General features: G+C 42.4%; 1 protein-coding gene across 4 annotated transcripts in view; it reads right to left on the bottom strand.

Moving 5' to 3' along the window:
- Positions 1 to 21,827, bottom strand: part of gse1b (Gse1 coiled-coil protein b) — a 247,634-nt gene that overhangs the window by 175,958 nt on the left and 49,849 nt on the right. The window lies entirely within an intron of this gene.

Consider the following 21,827-nt stretch of genomic DNA (forward strand, 5'->3'; position numbering starts at 1 on the left):
GCCCATCCTGTTGTCCTGACTGGTTGGATTTCTGCAGTCCGCGTTGCATGTTTTCCGACACTTGGCGATTCCACAAATGTTTAGTGTTTTTTAATTATTTACAAAAATTACAGATATAAGAAATCACAAGCTCCACCTTTAGAGGATTAAGTGATTACTCTTTTATTATTATCATCACATATTACATTTATTAGTGTAAGAAGTTAAAATTAAGAGATCTTGGTCCCTGCTCTTTTATCGTTATCGTTTCCCCTTTTTTAGCCCTTGATGCTTTGCAGCCTGTGACCCCGGGGATGCAGGAACAGGAAAAGGGTAAGTGCAATCGATTTGCACTTCCTGCCTGGCTGAGCAGTCACAGCAGGGTGAGCTGACTGCTTAACCGTCTGCCTCCCAGCACGGCCCTGACCTCAGCAGACCACAGACACTCTGTATATATGTGTGTGTGTGTGTGTGTGTGAGTAAGTGAAGAGAGCCAAGTAGGAAGCATAAAGGAGCCGTGTCAATGTTATAAAAGGAAGTAAGTGCATTGTTTGCCCCTACAGCCGTTAAGATCTTATCTTGAACACACACACTGATTCATCGGACATGTGCTCAGGTGTCTGTTATCTGACGGTTCAAATCTGTGACAGTTTGCTGAAAAAAAAAAAAAAGAGATGTGTTTGTATAAAAGGGTATGTTAAGCTGATGACATCCACCCTGGCAAGTTCACAACCAACGCCTCTTTAAGACCACAGAGCAATTACAGCATGACTAATAACGTCCTGGCTGATTTGAAAAAAAAAAAAAAAAAATATTGAAAAAAAAAAAAATTATAGAAAAAGGCATTCAGTATAATATTTATTTAACTTCCACACACATTTATTCATCTTCAATAAAATATCTGAGGAGAAGAAGACACCAATTCATCTGGCCTCTTACTGCAGGCCCCGCCTCTCACTGTCCTGTCCATTCAACAAGCCCCGCCTCTCACTGTCCTGTCCATTCAACAAGCCCCGCCTCTCACTAACCTGTTCATTCAAAAAGTCCCACCTTTGGGATTTATTCAGCAAGCCCCGCCTCTCATCATCATGTCCATCCGACAAGCTCCGCCTCAACCATTCATCAAGCTCCGCCTCTCATCAACCTGTTCATTCAACAAAGCCCCGCCTCTCATCGATTTGTCCATTCAACAAGCCCCGCCTCTCACTGTCCTGTCCATTCAACAAGCCCCGCCTCTCACTGTCCTGTCTATTCAACAAGCCCCGCCTCTCACTGTCCTGTCCATTCAACAAGCCCCGCCTCTTACTGTCCTGTCCATTCAACAAGCCCCGCCTCTCACTAACCTGTTCATTCAAAAAGTCCCACCTTTGGGATTTATTCAGCAAGCCCCGCCTCTCATCATCATGTCCATCCGACAAGCTCCGCCTCAACCATTCATCAAGCTCCGCCTCTCATCAACCTGTTCATTCAACAAAGCCCCGCCTCTCATCGATTTGTCCATTCAACAAGACCCGCCTCTCATCAACCTGTTCATTCAAAAAGCCCCGCCTCAAACCGGCCTGTCTATTCAGCAAGCCCCACCTCTCATTATTATGTCTATTCGACAAGCTCCGCCTCTCACTGACCTGTCCATTCAACAAAGCCCCGCCTCTCACTGACCTGTCCATTCAACAAGCCCCGCCTCTCACTGTCCTGTCCATTCAACAAGCCCCGCCTCTTACTGTCCTGTCCATTCAACAAGCCCCGCCTCTCACTAACCTGTTCATTCAAAAAGTCCCACCTTTGGGATTTATTCAGCAAGCCCCGCCTCTCATCATCATGTCCATCCGACAAGCTCCGCCTCAACCATTCATCAAGCTCCGCCTCTCATCAACCTGTTCATTCAACAAAGCCCCGCCTCTCATCAATTTGTCCATTCAACAAGACCCGCCTCTCATCAACCTGGGTATTCAAAAAGCCCCGCCTCTCACCGGCCTGTCTATTCAGCAAGCCCCACCTCTCATCATTATGTCCATTCGACAAGCTCCGCCTCTCACTGACCTGACCATTCAACAAAGCCCCGCCTCTCACTGACCTGTCCATTCAACAAGCCCCACCTCTCACTGACCTGTCCATTCAACAAGCCCCGCCTCTCACTAAACTGTTAATTTAAAAAGCCCCGCCTCTCACCATCCGGTCTATTTAACAAGCTTTGCCTCGTCTATTCATTAAGCCCTGCATCTCATTAACCAGTTCATTCAACAAGCCCCGCCTTTCACTGACCTGTCCGTTAAACAAGTCCCGCCTCTCACTAACCTGTTATTTCAAAAAGCCCCGTCTCTCACCGCCCTGTCTATTAAGCAAGCCCCGCCTCTCACCATCCTGTCTATTTAACAAGCCCCGCCTTGTCTATTCATCAAGCCCTACATCTCATTAACCTGTCCGTTCAACAAGCCCCACCTCTCACTGACCTGTCCATTATACAAGCCCCGCCTCTCATCGACCCCTCCATTAACCAAGCCCCGCCCTACACCGACTCGTCCATACAGCACGAGCGACATGAAAAGTGATAGCAGGGACACATGGCTGTGAAAACACATCCCTCAATTTGATCCCTTTTTACAATGTTTTCAGTCAAACAAATCAAACGTGTGAGATCAAAATCAGATGAGCGCGACTGGGAAAGCTTAAGACGAATCGTTTACCCTCTCTCACACCCTGCGCTTGCCCTTTACAAAGGGCAACTCTGAAATAAAATTGGGCTACAAATCCTGTAGTGTACATCCCACACATGAGCTTCCTCTTCACTAATACGGCCATAAATCCACCGAACACTCGGCGAGTCCTTCTCTGCACTGCTCCGCATCGATTTTCTCAGTACACACTCTAATGGCTGCTCTATTCAGGGTCTCGTTAGGAACCTGTGCACAGGGGCTCTCTGTAATGGCTGTGTCGTTTCTAATAAAAGCTCTGTGAGGCGAAGGCGGAGCACCGCATGCACCCCTCAACATACCCCCACCCCCCCACACTGTTATCCAGGGGTAATTGAGGTATTATGCAAAACACTCACAACAAGCCCTTTTGATTAATGAAGGTTGAAAGAAGAAGTGAAGGACAAGCCCACACAATAAGACAGACATGAAGAGTGTGAGGAGATGTAGGTGCACCCAAAATAAGTATCCTGCCTAATATTAATCAATCAGAAGCATCACGAAAGTTCATGTTTTATCTCTGTTTACGTCGGTAGCTGCTGTGTCCCGCTCGCTCCGATTTCCTCGTTCTGAGATTTATGTTTAACCTTAACCACACAGTGCAGTATCAGCAAGCATGGTCGTTAAATGGCCACGCTCACTCATATTAATACGACACATTCAGGTCGTCCTCTCTTGCACTTGCTAGTAAAGATAGCTGTTTAAATATAATGAGATACCTTAACAGTTAGGAAGTTCGGTGGCTTAATGATTTGCACTGTTGCCCCGCAGCTTTAAGGTTGAAGGTTTGAATCTGGTCTCCTGTCTCTGTGCCGTGGAGTTTGCATGTATGGTACATGTGGTCTCCAAAGTGTACCTTGCCTGGTGCCCAAGGTTCCAGGCCCCTTGCAATCCTTTATGAGAAAAGCGGTATGGATAATTGATGAAAGACTGGTGACAGGCATCCAAGGCTCACCAATGCTAATGAGGACCAAAAGCCGTTCCAGTTTGATCCCTCAGGAAAGCAATGCAGCCCAAATCTACGCCCCCCAAAAAAGAGTCAATGTTGGCCATGATAGAAAGGCACCAGAACTCCCAGTGCAAAACAGGACACCACACGGGACCTCGCAAAGGTCTCCAGATCCCAATTCACCCATAAGATGTGCTGGACAAAAAAGTGAGGCCTCACCAAGCAACTCACGGTCCTGGTGCCAGGCACCACAGCGCACACCAAGAGATCCTGCATAGCCACGCCCCAAGGGGCTAGATCTGCCCTCGTGTCACAAGGGAACCCCCAAAACCAGGTGGTTTTAATCCAATGGCTAATCAACCCCCTACGAATGAAATATAACTTAAGCAGCCATATTTAAAGCATTGTTCAACTCCTTAATTTCCAAAAGCAAGCAACAGATACAATATATATTCATTATATAATGAGATTAATTAATAGATTATCTCTGGATCAGATTAAACTGCCAAAGCCAAAGAATATAACTCCTTTTGTATGCTAATGAAACACCGTGCCATTCCTGAGAACCATGAATCATGTTATTTTTCCTTGAGTATCATAGCGGCTGTGAATATCCCAGATAGCTACTGTATAAGGTTCAATATTCTTCTTAACACGTGATCCCAGCTCACATCCTTTAAAAATAATAAAACAAAGAATCTAGGATGACTTTTAGCTACCCATGGGGGGGTGATGATGAGGGGGTTAGAGTCGTACCCAACCCACTGTTCTCTTCTGCATGTTGTAGTGTTTTAGCTTTCGTTCCACTCAGGAAGGAAGAGTAATTAGGTGATTACTTGAACGAGGTGTGTGTGTGTGTGCGTGTGTGTTAAAGCAGGTCAAACACTAAAACCTGAGTCGATTCTCAACGGCCGTTATTTTGGAACTCATGCAGTGAACTATTCTTGTACTGTCCAATTCCCAGAAGTGAGCTAGTCACGTTTAATTTCATGCGATATTTCTTCCGAGGATTAATTCAGAGTAAGGTCAGCGGTTAATCAAGCTTGTTTTTACAGAGCAGCTATTAACACAGGGTCGTTAAAGACTTATCACTGCGTGGTCAATTCATTCAGCGAAGGAGGAAAACCTTTCCACTTCAGACCGTCTTGTAGAGTTGGGATATACAGGCTGTTAACACAGCTAGCGAAGTGTATGTATTAGCATTCGATTTTAAATTCATGCTAATGCTTCATAGCGGTTTTAAGGCAAGTCGACATTAAATAATAAGAACTGATCCTGTCCAGTGAAGCTAGGACAGGTTCGCTAACCTGAATTGATGCTCCATGGTCTGTGGCTAGCATCTTGCTTTATTGTAGTAAATAAATTGAAACTCACTAAACAGACTTGGGTCGACCTTGAACTGTGATGTTTCCATACACCCATTCATCTTGTAACCTCTGTAGTCCAACTAGGGCCCGTGGAGGCCAATGGTGATTACTATTGTATTTAAACCCGTTTTTTTCAACTTTCATTCAACACTCACACACACATTTATACATTATGGGCATTTTGGGAACGCCAGTTAGCTTAATCTGCATGTCTTTACACTGTGGGAGGAAACCAGAGTACCCAGAGGAATCCCATCAAGCACGGGAAGAACATGCACACATACGGGATTCAAACCCATACCCTTGAGGTGCGATGCGACAGTACTAACCACCAAGCCACCATGATATTTAATAAGCATTAATGATATGAATACTAAGTGGAAAGTGTGAGTACACCATGTGCAAACTAATTTGTACTCATTCACACGTCCAAGGTCCCCAGTTCATCCCCTGTCTGCAGGGAAGTTCCCATGATCACCTCGTGTCCATGTTTCCAATACAGATTCTCTCTCTCTCTCTCTCTCTCTCTCTCCGGCAATGAGGCGACAAACTCAGAGACAGCTTTAATGCTTTTCATGCAGGCTCGATTTCTCATTCTTAGACAGACTCCATGCTCCCTCTGCTGGCTGAAAGCAGAACTGTCAAAACCAGAGACCTCTCCGGAGGCCTGAAATAAGATCACGTCTTTTAGCATGCACAAGAAAAGATCACATTAGATGCCACACAATGTGCCTAATCACCCGTGACTCATTATAATATAATGTTCTGTTACTGAACCGAGAAGCTTGAATGAGAAAGGAAGACTGGAGGCAGGATCCAACCGGAGAAGTCGAAAACGCTCTCTTTCTTTTTTTCCAAGTGTGACATTTTCTCCACTACGTGTATGTGTAGGTTCCTGTTATCTGTATCTCGGTGACATTCTGCGCGGGGCATCTGCACGCTCCAGGCCTGTGAATACATCTACACTGGCATTTAAAATTACAGCAGCAACAATAACAACTAAAAAAAGATTCGCGCTGAACAGAGGGTTTAGCACGGGGGAGGTTGGAAAAGCCTTCGCAGCTCAGCAATCATGTTCACGTTCCAGTGCAGGATCACAAGCGCGTGGAGGAGACGGACGCAGAACAAACGGGTGGCCAAGCATGCAACTCCTTTCCCACACCCTCTTCGTCATGTCATCGATCCAACAGACATCAAAGGATCTTTTTATCAGAGGTGGAAAAGCGAAGATGGAAAACTGGGTGATAACTCAATTCCTAAAGCTGTACAACTGTGTCATAGTACTGTACACACACAGAGCATGTGCTGATTAATCGTTAGTAAAACAACAACAACAAAAAAAATGAAGAAGTATCTGTGGGAAATACGAGAAGACAACAGCGGTTCACACTTTCCCAGAAATGACCAAACTGAAAGCGAGTTCAGGCGCACACATCCTCTTTCACGCTGTGTATCGCAGCTCTCTCGGTCCCACACTCGGAAAGAGAGAGTGCGAGTGAGAGTGCAAGTAGGTGTTATCAGTGTCACGGGTTCCTATCAGGAAGGTAAACAGTCAGGGCAAATACTTGGGTGAAGGAGCAAGGTCAGAGAATTGACAGCACTTGTTCTCACACACATACACACACGCACAAACCCTGCTATGTTTAAAATACACCTTTATGCACAGTGTAATTAATCAAGGCATGACCACCAGCCAAATAAACCAGACACAGGATATGGACCTGATGATATTAATAGCATGGACATTTTATTACGATCAGGAATTGAAAAATAATTAAAAGCTAGGCTGTAGGTCATGATGATGCATTGAATGTCCGAAAGGAAGTTTTAGACGTGTCCATGGTAAAAACATTAAAATGACTGAAATGGGTTGAGAGCCGTCCAATACATTATTAAAACCTGGGAGGGGGATGCTGAATCATCAACTTCACAGAGGAAATGAGAGATCACTTAAACGCTTGGTGAAGTTGCATCATAAAACAGTACAGTAGCTAAGTTTAATAGTGAACGTAAGAGCATTTACATATACTGTACACACAATCTGGAAAGGTTTCGTGGAATGAAACGATGCACGGTGACCTGATGTGTCCAGACTGATCCTATTCCAGAGTGATGGGCGTGTCAGGGTAAGAAGAGGAGCACATGAAGCGATGCTCCCATCATGCATAGTGTCCACTGTACAAGCCTCTGGAGACAGTGTTATGATCTGGGGTTGCTTCAGTCACTCAGGTCTAGACTCAGCAACGTTATGTGGCAATAAAAAACAGTCAGCTGTTGTGATTTCACATCCTTTCTTGCCATATGCCATATTCCCGGACTTCTGGGAGCATGAGGAATCACCTATCTGGACAAAAGAGGATCAGGAAAGCAGACTCTTATAAGACATCATCAAAGCACACCTCAAGAGACCCTGCAGAGCCGCATTCATGTGAATGAAAGATGGCCAACGTTTTCAGGACAAACATGCCGATAATGCCGGTGTCTTTAACTTGTGAAAACACTAACAGTGTGAGTGAAACGGCTGGAGTGGTTGACTTTGTGTTGGGTCAGTAAATCAGCACGGCTGGGTGCAGGCGAGGTCAGAGAGTGCCACGCAGGCAGATCTAAGTGTATAAAATGCAAAATCGGTGTACCTTCAGCACTCAGCATGCCTGATCAATACCCCTGACCCAGCAGTGCGCCGTCACACACAGCAGCCACTGAGCAAGTCGCAGCGCAGCCAAGAGCCAGGAAAGAAAGAGAGAGAGAGAGAGAGTGTGAGAGAGTAAAAAAAACAACAATATTATAACAGGATGGCTAGAAATCTGAGACCTCTGCAGTGTCTTTCAAACACTCACACACACACACATTTTTATTCAAACTGTGTTGTAACCTTTTGCACAAAAAAGATGCTATCCTTGGAATACAGATTCTCTCTCTCTCTCTCTCTCTCTCTTTCGTGTCTGGTTCATAATTTGACCAACATCCCGGCTCCTTAGACACAGGAGAAATGAAATAAAACAGCCGAATAATATATGTGTTCTCATTCGAGCATTAATTCCCCAGCTGCATTCGTTTATAGGGATCATAAGAGACAGCCCCGGCTATTACGAATTCATAAAAGGAAATGTAATTCAGAAAGCCTCTCAGCGTGTAGCGAGACACTGGATTACATTGGCTACAGCCTGACCAGCCTCAAATGGACAAGCTGCCCTCTAATAATCAAAGCTCCCGGCCTCGCTCTCTTCCTCTCTCTCTACTCTGATACATGTAATAAGCCGGCAGATACCAGAGGGCAGAGACGGACGGACTGATATACACACTGATATTTCAGTACAAGGGAAAAGAGAGGTAATAACGCATTCAGTCCTTCAGTGAAAGGGTGAAAGGGGTCAGTGTGTGGAGAAGAGAATGAAAATGTTTAATGTAGTGGTATTGTGTAAAAGCACACTGTGGTCTGGGCGATGGGGAAGGCACGGCTAGGGTGAATGATGGCGGAGTACAGGGTCTAGACGATATATTGATGGGTGTTGTGAAGATACGGAGAGAGGCCGAGTGGTTGAAGGCGTACGTCTGTGTTGTGATGGGTGATAAGTTAGGCTTTGTGTATAGAGATTGGGTTTTGGCAAATAGTGTGGTGAGTGAAGCTGGATTTAGAGCAAAGCAGATGTCATTGGGCTTCATGTATTAAGAAGGATTTTCATAGGCTATTTGAGGGACCATGGGCACAGGGGTTGGATTTGGACACAGTGTCTTAGAAGAACTGGATATAGAGGCTAGATGTTGATTTGATGAGTCCAGTATTGGTTATCGAAACTTGAGCACAATGTGTACATTTTGGGCTTGATACTGCATCTGGATGTGGGGGTAGATCATTGGTAAGCAGTGATGTTGAGGGTAGTAAGTCCGGTATTGTGTTTACAGACTTGATTTTGACAGAGTTGGTGGAATATTTAATGCAGAAGCTTGGCTATGATGGGTAGTGAGTCTTTTGGGAAGAAAATCTTTTTTTGATGAGTGTTGAAAGTTTAGAGACTGAAAACTGAATTTTGACACTGTTGGGTACGGTAGTGGCTACAGAATCCGAGATTTGTGTACCGCGACTAATATAGTCTAAACAGACTAGATAGAAGGAGTATTGGTATACTGGGTACAGCTTTAGCTAGTGGGTATTGGAATATGGTAGGTAGTGAGTCTACCGAATGGGTACTTTTTGGATCTTAGTGGGTGGTGGGTACATTATTTGGTGCAAGTCCTGTTTAAAGTGGGTAAAAAGTCTACTATTGGAGAAATTTAAATTTTGACTGGTGGTGGGCAAAACTTTGGCTGGATATGGGGGAATATCTAATATTGGGTATATAAAAGTGTATTTTTATAGGTGGTGGGTACAGAATTTGTTACTAACCTTGCCATGTGATTGGTACTATGTTTACGTTTGACCACGAAGGCTGGATTGTGACAGATTGTGTGTATAGGATTGGCATATACCAGCTTTGGTATATGGGGTGAAATGTTGAGGGTACAGATTGAGTATTAGATACTGAATTTGGAGAATGATGACTGGGAGTACTGAGAACATTACTGGTTACAGCTTTTGGATTTTGGCGGGTAGTGACTAACATCACCACCAGGTGAACTGAATAACGCTGATGATCAGTTATATACCAGTTAGAAAACTGGTGACTGGATCCTGGGTACCTGAGGTTCATGTACGCCTGTGGAGAGCCAAGGCCAGTCCATCTGGTTCAATTCCACAGAAAAGCCAATGCAGCACAAATTGCTGATAAAAGTCAATGATGTTTGTTATAGAAAGGTATCAGAATACCCAGTGCATCACAGCCTGCGGTGTATGGGGTTTAGCAGACCAAGAGTTGAAGCAATCCAACCAAACAAGTCCGATCCACGGAGGCCTTGCCCCACAACCCCCAGTACCCAAAGGATCCGCTAATGTCTCTGTGCCAGACACCACACCCCCAGGTGTCAAGGCCAAAACTGCCCAGTCACAATATTGGATTTACTGTTTTGCGTTTTAATTCTAGGGCTGAACGGTGTAGTATTGAGTACAGTCTTGTTTTTTGATAGAGAATCTGGGAATTGAATCGTGGGTCTAGAACCTGGGATTTGGACGGATATTCGCCGTGGAATTCGTTTCAGAATCTGATTTATGATGTGCAGTGACTGCACTATTAAGCTCGGACGTTTGGTTACAGCAGGTGCAGGTGAATTGTTATACTCAGGGCCTGGGTTATGTATGGCACGCAGTGAGTGGAACATTGCCAGAGGCAGGAGAATGTGCACACAAAAAAGCACATAATTAGTCATAGGCATGTAACACACTCAACAGGGGTTACAGCACTGCAAGCCAGGGGTTAACTAAGTAATGGATGCCCTGCTCCCTCACATGAGAATGTGTATGTGTGCATAACAAAGAGACACAGAAAAGCATTTAGTCTCATGTGATATCTTGTTGTACGAACCTTGCTCGGGGCTGTAGTATTCACACTGCGCTCCACTGTTGTGCTTGTCTTGGCTGATAAACGGATCCTGTAAAGAGCCTTGCACTGGGTGCAGTCAATAGAGACTGTCTGTCTGCTCATTTTCCTCTGCTTCAACTTCCCTATCTTCCTTTTTTTTTTTTTTTTTTAGAATTCTCTCTCGCTCTGAGCAACAGAACAGGTCTGTGGAGGAAACAAGCCAGGAGAGGCCTTTGCATGCTCACAGGGTTATTGATTGAACCAGTTAGATGTAAAAAAAAAAAAGGGAGGAGGAAGGCACAGAGGGGGGTGAAGGGCTGGGGTATGACAGGTGGTGATATAGTTATGTCTACACACCAGCAAACCCCCCCCCCCCTTTCCACACACACACACACACTCTCGCATCCATACATAGTTGTGTGGAAATATATTAAATGCATATGTATTTATATGTTACATCCCACTGGGATGTGCTTTATTCATTCCTACTGTATGCTCCAATTTATCTGCAAAATATCACAGCTCCGTACCTAAAACATCAAGCATCCACCGCCTCTGTTTGTGTGTGTGTGTGTGTGTGTGTATGTTAAACCTCTCGCAGCCATTGCTAATCCTTGGCTGGTTCTCGGTCGAGTGCTCACAGTTGGTCTGAGCTCAGGCTGGGGGTAGCGGTAAGTGGTTTACCCACACACACACAAATACACACACACACTCACGCGGGACAGAGGAGGCTTTGACAAAAAGCCGCTGTGTTTTTTTGGAGGAGGGTCATGTGGAAACAGTGGCGGGAGCCCCCCTGTGACACTTCCTCTTTATCCTTCCTGTGCAGGAAGAGAGCAAAATGGATAGAGAGTTTAAAGGAGAAGAGAAATGAAGAACGCTTCCCCGACTTGATCATACAATGAGGTTTGCAACAAGGATTAAAAAAACAGACTAATGTGGGAAAATGAGAGCAGAAATCCAGCTTAGATAAAGCCTATGCTTTTTGGCTACTCAATTCAACGTTAAACTAAGCTATCATACTGTATATCAAGTTTTCAGTAAGGGTTGATAACCAGATAACCTTCATACACTAAATCTATTCTCAGATCTGTACAACACAATGAAGATCTTGTTATAACATCTGTACTATTCAAAGCAGCCGCTCTTCTAGACGCGTGCTACCTTAAAGGGGAAACTTCGTAGAAAATTGGTCAAATCAAATTCAACAAGTTCAATCTCCAGAGTTCCCAATGAAACTTTCAAACTTCTCAAAGACCACAGAACAGTTAATAAACAACACACAATAAAACCATGAAGGAATCGCTAATCAAGCTCTGGCATGCTGACGAGACCTGCTCAAAACTGTCCATTTTACAAAGGTCCTCAGAACCTCCAAGAAACACCTAAAGACCGAAACTAGGTTAATTGGTGTTCCCAAATTGGCCAAAATGTGTGTGTTTGTCCTGCAATGGATTGGCACCCTGCCCAGGTTGTACCCTGCCCCATGTCCAAGGTAAGTGGTATAGAAGATGAATGAATAAATGAATGAATGAATGAATGAAAACATCACTCTAAGATCTCTCTCCAGAGTTGGTGCTCCTTAATGGACCAAGAACTCCTGGGATGAAGCACACATCTTAGAACTACTGCTTCAGTCTGCTAGAGCCTTCAATATCATTTTCACATTAACACTAAATGTTTCTAACCTTTGGTTAGTTGAAGACTCCATCGCTTGTCCCTCTTGGACAAGCTAGAACGCTATAGAGCGTTTCCTATCAAAAAGGGTTTCAAACCTAACGGGGGCTAACACTTACACTAATCCAATAACACCACTGAAGAACCCTTTAAGACCCAATTTGTTCTTCACACACTTACTTTTAGGAAAAAAATGGTTTCTCAAGGTTTCATTGAATCATTAGCTGCTTAGGCTCTGAAAAAAGTGAAGAGGAAAAAAGAGTTTTTTCGCACAAAAGAACCAAGGGATCCATCAAACACGGGTTTCACCAAACAAGGAGTCATTACCTTATTTAGGGTCTCTTTATTTACCAGCGGTGTCATGAGAAAAGCTTAGGATCTATTCGTTTATTAAATTTTATTATTTTACAAAGTAATAATTGTAAGACTATTCATGGATACTGCGTTCTAATATTTCCAAATTTATGTAACCAAACAACGTTAATGTAAATCAAGAGTAGATGTGCTGTTTTTAGTGCTTTTTACCAACAAAAATTAACAAATTTCTCGGCATACCTTCACTTGTTCCTCGACTGCATTGAGTGATTCTGAGTAATAGTGACAGAACCCAAATTAACCAACATGAAAAGAACGTGGATATTGATTTACCAGGACTTGTGATGAAATTTCTGGTAAATGAAGGAATAAAAGCGAATGACATTTAAAGACAAATTCAAGGACAGTAGAGTGATGAGACTCTAAGCCGGCGTAAAACATTTGAACGATGCAACCGCATGTGTGTCCATGAATGACGATCCTGTGAACATTCAGCAAGTGGAACGCCTGATTCTTGTAAATAGACGGATAACTCGTCGCCAAGATTTTGAAAGAGACACTTCTGTCTGTGAAACACAATCACACAATCATTCACCAACACCACTTGCACATTACAGGAACTCGGCTGGGAGGTATTGCCATGTCCCTGTACAGTCCTGACCTCATTCCAAGCCATTTCTACTGTACATGTTTTGGAAAAGCCATTTAAGGAGTTCACTCATGAAACACTGAGGAAATTCTGGGATAAGCGCATTAGTGTAGAAGGGGATTATACAGAGAAATAAAGGAAAAGAGAACTAATTTCTGTTTTTCTTTACAATCAAAAGTCCCGGTTTGAGTGAACGTGGAATAACCAAGGTGAACCAAGGGCCTGAGGGCGGGGCTGATTATAAAGATTGAAAATGTTATCCAAGTATGTGACACATCTAAAGTTCACGCTCGCGTTTGCGCCTCAGTGCTGCACTGAAATAACTCTCAGAGCATTTTGCATACTCTCTGTCACAAAGCTCTAAAAAAGAGGCATGGAGCTATTTTTCCTTTGGCCAAGAGAGAAGACAGAGAGGACCGACCTTTTCTTTCACACACACACACACACACACACACACACACCCCTCTTCTCCCCCCCCTGTAAGCCTCTTGGTGACCATGGCCATACATGCTGCATATGTTCTGTGCGAGATAAGAGCCCAACGGTCCCCTGTGAGCGGGGGCCTCAGGCAAGGCCACCACACACACACACACACACACATACACACACACTGCTGACCATCTGTTGGGAGTCACGCTGTGTGAAAACACTCACAGGCAAACAATAGGGAGCACTGGCAGGCCAAGATTTGTAGACTGCATGGTCTATCAGTGTGTGTGTGTGTGTGCGCGTGTGTGTGTGTAAGAGTACTTGAGGTCTACACAAGATGTTTAAACCTGACCTCGAAGGAATAACAGGCGTACACACTGGTGCAGATTGCTGACAATGAAACACAGAGTTACTGCAGTGTGTGTGTGTGTGTGTGTGTGCGTGTGTGTCTGGGCTCTTCACTGGAGGTTTGGAATGTATTACAGCACCAGTGTTATCTCTGTCCAGGCGCCGCTTTCATCACCACAGGCTTTTACCTCCTACTGAGAGAGAGAGAGAGAGAGAACGAGAGAGAGAGAGAGAGAGAGCGGCGTAGGTTCTCTTTTGAAGAACCACAGAACCCGGTTCTGGACAGGTTCAGCTCCTCATTGTTCTAAATACAGAGCTCAGGAAGTGGGTTTAAATATAATTAAGGCTAATCTACGCTATAAAAAATGTACAGGTTAGCTGATGTGTTTTAATAGCAACACTGAAAAAGCTAAAAATGATTATAAACACAGTGTGGTAAGCTAATCACACTACACCAAAAACTGATGACACATGCTAACATATAAAAGCTAATTAGGTACAGTACTCTGAAATTGCTAGCAGTCATGCTAACACAGGAAACAAAACTGCAGTCATGCTAATACATGAAAGATGAAATAAAATCATTACACTAATAATATGCTAATAGATAATATGCTAATAGATAATATCTAAAGGAAATACACGAAAGCTAAAAAAGTAGCACAAATATGCTAATATATAAAACATCTTAGTAAACTAAACATGCTGACTAAGCATATTTTAAATTGTTTGTAAACATATTTAAAAAACAAAAAAAAGTTACATATTTAAAATAACTAAGCTAGCTTTCATTTATTAGCCTGTTTGCAGAGGGTTGTCTTTAGCATTTATGTTTTTATAATAAATGTTTGTATTACAAGCTACAAAAAAATTGCAGAATAATAAATACTTTCAGTAAACATGCACTAGGAGACAAAATTTTACAAATTCGCTGACAAAAATTTTATATTTTATATGCTAATTACCATACTACAAAATCATTAAAAACACTGCTAACATGAGAATTAATGTAAGCTAATTAAGTTATGCTACCGGAGGAGCTACATGCTAATACATAAAAGCTAAAACATGGTAAGACATGAAAGCTAATTGGGTAGTTTTGCTAAATGCTAATAAAAAAAAGGCTAATATGTTATCAAGCATTAAATGCCTTAATATGGTTAAGTGTACAAATCTGTAATTGTCACAGTGTGTGTGTGTGTGTGTGTGTGTCATTTGCAACTCCAGATTAAGTGTTGAATGTTAAAGCTGGAATGTTAAACTTTTCTTTGTCGCTGATGCTTTAATAGTTCTCTCTCTCTCTCTCTCTCTCTCTCTCACACACACACACACACACTATTAAAAGCCTGAAATTCCAAATATCTGTCGTTTTTGTTGTATACACAGAAGACTAATCTTATTCAGCAATATGAGTCAAACACTGCCCCCTACTGGCTAGACCCTGAACACACACACAAGGCACAAAAAAAATCTATCCTAGTTAAATATCACACCATACTTCAAAATATTAAATTTAAACCCTGATGTCTCACCTTATGATGATTACCCCCCTGGTGGGTTTTCTGTGTGTTGTTTGAGGAACTTTTGTAGCTTGGGTGATAATGGTCCAATTTAAACTGCAGAAATGTTTTATTAAGGCTTATTTATTTATTTATTTATTTATTTATGTATGTAGTGCTAGTGCCAATCCTAAGCCTTGATAAAAATTCAGATAGCTTGTGTCAGGAACGCCATTAGGTATAAACCCCGTGTTACATTAGATATATGCTGATCTGGTGAACCAGTGTAAAAAAAAAAAAATAAAAAAAAAAAAAAATATATATATATATATATATATAATTTATATAAAAGTTTTAAAAAGTCATTTTGTTTATTTGGTTGGTTGAACACAAAAGGGGGCAATTACTTTTTCACACAGTCATGGTTCATGTTTGATATTTTTCTTGTTTTTAAATGAACTGAATTAAAAATAAAAACTATATGTAAAATTTATTTATTGAGGCTGTCCTTGTCTTGTATGAACTATTTATTTAAAGAAATCAAAGGGAGGTGTGGGCGGGGGGGTGGGGGGGGTGATTACTTTTCACTTTGATCTTTGACTTGATTGTTTCCTGGCAATAAACTGTACATTTATAGTTTAGCATGGGTCTTATTTATGATGTTATGCTCTAGTGTCAGAAATAATCAGTTTATTTGTTTGTTTATTTATTTGTTAAAACAACATGAGCTCGTATGTAGCCCCGCCCCTAAATCTGTGCTTATACAGAAATACTAAGATGTAAATAATAAGAATTTGTATCGTGCTACATAAATTAACCCAATTTACACACTTTACACATAAAGCTAGTGTGTAAAGCATAAATGTGTCAATAAATGCACACGCACACACACACACGCACACACACACACACACACACACACACACACACACAGGTTCCTAGTAAGCAGCAGCTTGTCTGTAGAGAGAGAGTGCTGTAACGCAGCTCAGTTCCTTTATCACCTCCTCCACACATTACAATCCACACCATATGCTCTGTGATCTCCTCACTGCACGCGTATGTGTGTGTTTGTGTGTGTGTGTGCATGTGTGTGTTTATTTAACACGCTTTTCGAGTGCTTCTTCCTGGGCAAAGGTCTGTGCAGTCCATCTTCATCACACCGTGCGGTTTTAACGCCCATCCAACGCAGCCTCGTTTCTCCTTATCCCTGCCTGCCCGCCCGCCTGCCCGCCTGCCCGTATCCTAGCAACATGCATCTGAGCCCGAAGAGCAGCTGGTGCAGAGGGAGACGTCAGGTGTGATGTGATCGATTTATGAGTGTGCGTCCAGAGCCTGTACTAGCACGGGATGCTGTAGGATCACACACAGACACACACACACACACTCTAGCTGGTGTTAGTGATCTTTGCTCAGTGTAGACAACAGAAAAGAACACACACAAAGGTTTGTGTTCTAATCTGCGTGCCTGGCCTGTGAGGAGCGGCGGTTATCTGCCATTATTCATCCATCCAGCTATCAGTTATACTGTTTATCATGTGTAGGATACACCCTGGACAGGGTGCCAACCTATCACAGGGCACACACACACACACACACACATACACACACATTTTAAAAATCGTTTCCTGAGTTCCAAAAACACAGCTTTTTTAAAATAAAAACAAAGCTACGGAGTTACATATTTTCAGAAAAAGTTTCTTTGCTCCAAAAAAAGTTAAAACAAAACAAACCTCCTGAGTTCCAGACAAAGCTCTAGAGCGCCTCCACACAAGAAAAAAAAAAAAAACACAAGAGGGAGATCACTAAAATAAAGCTTATTTAATTAGAAATAATAATCACAGCTGATTAGACATAAAACTCAAATAATTCAAGATGTAATCTCACTGTGTGTGTGTGTGTGTGTGTGTGTGTGTGTGTGTGTGTGTGTAAAAGCAGCAGACAGGTGTTGGTCATGCCTATGGAACACATGGTAGCGCTTTTAACATTGACCCGGACACACGCCGTTATCACCAGACCAGCTGTGCTTTACACACACACACACACACACACACACACACACCTGCTCTCAGTCCACTGGTGCCGCTAAGTCTGTACACTCAGCCAAATGACTTCCAGAGACATGCTGTTTAATGAAAACCAAACGCATACAGTGGCTAATGAAACTGCTGGACTGCAGGGGATGACACACACACACACACACACACATTATGACATCATCGTCTCTACTGGTACTTTCTGCTTTAGAGGAATTTTTCTGGAACTTTTTGGAATTTGAAATCTGTAATTTTAAACACATACAAACACACACACACATACACTGTGTGTATATGTGTTTAAAAAGGCATGTGTGTGTGTGTGTGTGTATAAGAAGGCGTGCCAGGCAGAGTAGGAAATCTGTCTCCATCCGCCATGTGGTTTTTACAGCGCCAGCTGACTTCGAGCATGCTACTGATAATCAGCACGTGTGTGTGTGTGTGTGTGTGTTTGTGTGTGTGATCCAGCTAAACTGTGTGGTTTTCTTTTTTTTTTTTTTTTACTGCATGCTTGTTTTTTCAAGACATTCTCCACAAGGATGTGATACTGCTTTCCCTGTGTGTGTGTGTGTGTTTGTGTGTGACAATGATAAAAAGTACCTAAAGAGGGAAATGGTCACACTGGGAGTGTGTTTGTGAAGATTGTGTTCAGTTGTGAGGAAAACACACACACACACACACACACACACACACACACACATCTGGAGTCAGGCTGAGAGTAAAGCACTTCCACTCTTTCTCTCTCTCTCTCTATTGTTTCAACTCTCTCTCTCTTCTTCACTTTCTCTCTTCTTTCTTTTTATTACTTTGTATCTCTCTCTCTTTTCTTTATTTGTTTTATCCATTTCTTTCTCTATTTTTTCCTCTAATTCTTTTCTTTGTCTATTTTTAGTCTCTTTATTTTTCCCATCTGTCTTTTCTTCCCTATCTGTAGTTTTATTCTTTTTTTTTGTTTACTTTTTATTGTTTCATTTGTTACTTTCTCTTTCTTTTTACGTTCTTCTCTCCTGTTTCGTCTCTCCCTCTTTACATCCTTTCTTATTGCTTCATCCCTATTTTCTTCCCTTACTATTATTTTATCTCTCTCTTTCTCCGTTTTCCTTTTCTTAATTTAATAAAGTTTTATCCTTTCTTATTTTCTCTTTTATCTTTTAATTGTTTCACTTTATTTTTTTCTTCCTTCTTTACTGTCTCATCTCTTTCTTTCTCTTCCTTCCCTAATTGCTTCATCTTCTTCTTTCTCCATACTCTTTCACTTTCATCCCTCTTTCTCTTTTCACCCTTCTTAATTTTTTAATCTTTCTCACTTTTTCTTTTTATTCTTTCATTAGATACTTTCTCGCTCTTTTCACATTCTTCACTACTGTTTTATCTCTCGCTCTGTCTTATTGTTTCATGTCTCTTTCCTTCCTTTATTTTTCTCTCTCTCTTTCTGTCTTTTTTTATTTGTCCATTTTTCTTCCTTTTCTTTAGTTTGATCCTTTTTGTCATCTCTCTTAACTTTTATTTGTTACATTTGTTACTTTCGCTCTTTTTTCCTTACTTCTTTACTGACTCATCTCTTTTATTGCTGTTTATGTCTTTTCTTATTGCTTCATCTGTTTTATTATTCACTCCTGTTTTATCTCTCACTTCTTTTTCCTCTTTCTTTTTTCTCCCTTTTCTATAGTTTTATCTCTCTTTTTACTTCATCTCTGTCTTTCTTTTTATCTTTTTATCTCCATATTATATGATCTGTTTTTATATCTTTTATTCTCACTGTCACTTTTCTCTATTGTTTAGTCTCTAGTTCTTGATTTCTCTCTCTCTCTCTCTCCCTCTAACACACACACACACACACACACACACACACACACACACCTGGCAGCAGTCAGTGCGAGGCAGTCCGTTTCTCTCTGTGCAATTTAAAGCCCACTTAGAGAATCACATAAACTCAGAGCCTCGTATGTCCTCACAACCGCCTTCCAAAAACCTTTCCCTTCTTCCTATCCCTCCATTCTTTCTCTTCTTCTCCACCTCTCCGTCTCTGCTCCAGTGTAAATCCTCGCTTTGTTCTTCCTCTCCTCCTGTAAACTCGCCCAGAGCACGTGTTCGCTCGCTTAGCTCAATCGATCCACGATAACCTTTCCCACTTCCCTCTCAATCGATATTTTTTTGTGCTGTGATGTGTTTTGCACGTGTGTGTAGGTGTGTGTGTGTGTGTGTGTGTGTGGATCCTCATAGACCTTCCCAAGGCTTTTAATAGCAATACAGGGCAAAACCCTTCACCTTTACCAACACAGTGGGACATTCCTCTATTAAAACACACACACACACACACACACACACACACACTCAGATGCGCTATCCAGAGTGTCAGGGTAAATAGTGTTTAACGCAGAGAGCGCAACATTTCACTGTTTACCTTCTCGAGTGCAAACATGAGAGAACATCATGCACCTTCCTAACACACACACACACACACACACACACCCTGTGATATCCAAGAAATATATCTGCTGCCGTTTCCCACAACTTCAGTTTCTCTAAAACCTTGATAAACAGATCTTATTAATTAATTAATTAAGCAAACAACCATAACAATGCAATGACATCACACTCGTTATGATTGTTAAGCCACGCCCTCTTCCCTTCCTTCCAATCTCACATGATTAATGCACACATATGAGCTGGAGACAGCTGACTGGGAACACTGGGAGTGTCTTAGAGAGCAAAGGGAGGGGCTGAACGAAAACACACACACACACACACACACACACAGAGGTTGGATTTTCTGTCTATTTGTGTGTGTGTGTGTGTGTGTGTGTGTGTGTGTGTGTGGATACCTGTGCGCATGTCTGTGGTTTTGTATGCTTTTCTGTACTAGTGTTTCTCTTGTGTGTGTGTGTGTGTGTGTGTGTGTGTGAGAGAGAGAGAGAGAGAGTGAGCACCTGGACTGTAAGACAAAGGCAGCATATGGCCGAAGGAGCAAAGCTTGTAAATTAACCATAAAGGGGGAGATTAGATAATGAACGTGCGCTCTGGGCACCCTGGAAGCCCCGGGTTGGACCGCAGCACTATGCTCCGCCCCTGGTGCGAGATGAGGAACAACCGATCCTGCACTCTTTATTCATATTTAATTAAAAACATGAATTAAAATCATCAATGAAAATTAATGTCCTTCAGCATGGGGGTAGGCTGCCCTCGATCGGGGATTTAACAGCCCTAACTCAACCTAACCCTGCTCCAACACCCCCCACCCCCGCCCCCCCGCTTTATAGGAACCATGAATTGGTCCGTCTCAAATCAGCCAGCTGCTACTGGGCATGTGGAGAGCTGCGTCTCTATAACCGGGCAATGGGATTACAGTACCCCTCCTTTTTTCACCCCCCACACACACACACATGCCTCTCCCTCCCTCTCAAAACCACTTGTTGAAAGTGTGACTATCTGATCACCATCACTGTTCCAAATAAAGAAAAATATCTTATTTATTAAACATTACAGTGAATGTGATTAAAACTTCAGCAGGGATTTATAACAATTCATTTACACCGGTATTACTTTTGTAAAAGGCAAAATTTCGTATTGCAAAACGCATTGTCCTATATGAACTAATTACGTAAAATAAAATGTAGTACAATATGAAATAAATAGACGTTAAACCTCAAAACCTTAATTTAGGATTCCTCTTGAAACCGGCTTTACTAAATCTTGCACAAAAAGCAAGAAACCCCCCAAAAATTCATGAAATTTGTGACCTCGCCTTGCTTCGCTTTCCACTAACACAAACGAGATTTGAACATCTTCCGTACGCGCAATGCGTCCGTTTCAGCTCGGTTCATTCGCTCGTATGCTGAAAATACTTCGTATGTCAAAATTTCTTCAGGCTGAAGATGCTTTTCTGCTCAGCACGTTTGTAAAGCGTGGTTAAGTTACTGTAGCCTTCCTCTCAAAAGAAATGCACTAATATCGCTAATAATAAATGTTTAAAAAGGCTGGCATGATAACAAGACAAGCTTCAATTAAAAATAACATCAAAACGCATCAACGTATGCTGTTCCACCACCACCGTGTAGAATTCCAACAGCCGCTATCTTACACAAAATGGCTTCCGTAACTCAATCAGTGATCAGCGTGAAGTGTTTTGGAAACCTCAGCCTCTCAGGGAGACCCGCTCTAAAGGCTCGTCTCGTATATCTGTCCTTAAAGGGTTCTCCTCGAGCCAGAAAGACCTATCAGGTGTGCTCCGTTAACCAAGCATTAACTAGCACGGGTTCATTGTGAGTGTGTATGAGTGTGTGTGTGTGTGTGTGTGTGCTAATCCTATATAGATCAGTAGTAAACTCCTGCCTCGGCCTGAAACAGTATCCTCTTTGTGTAACGTTAAATGGCCGTGTTGTGATACGGGAGCTACGTACAGTTCACTCAGGGGGTCGAATTCAGGCTGAGGGGCAGCG

The sequence above is a fragment of the Clarias gariepinus genome, chromosome 7 (genome assembly GCF_024256425.1).
Source record: "Clarias gariepinus isolate MV-2021 ecotype Netherlands chromosome 7, CGAR_prim_01v2, whole genome shotgun sequence".
Taxonomy (NCBI): Eukaryota; Metazoa; Chordata; class Actinopteri; order Siluriformes; family Clariidae; genus Clarias; species Clarias gariepinus.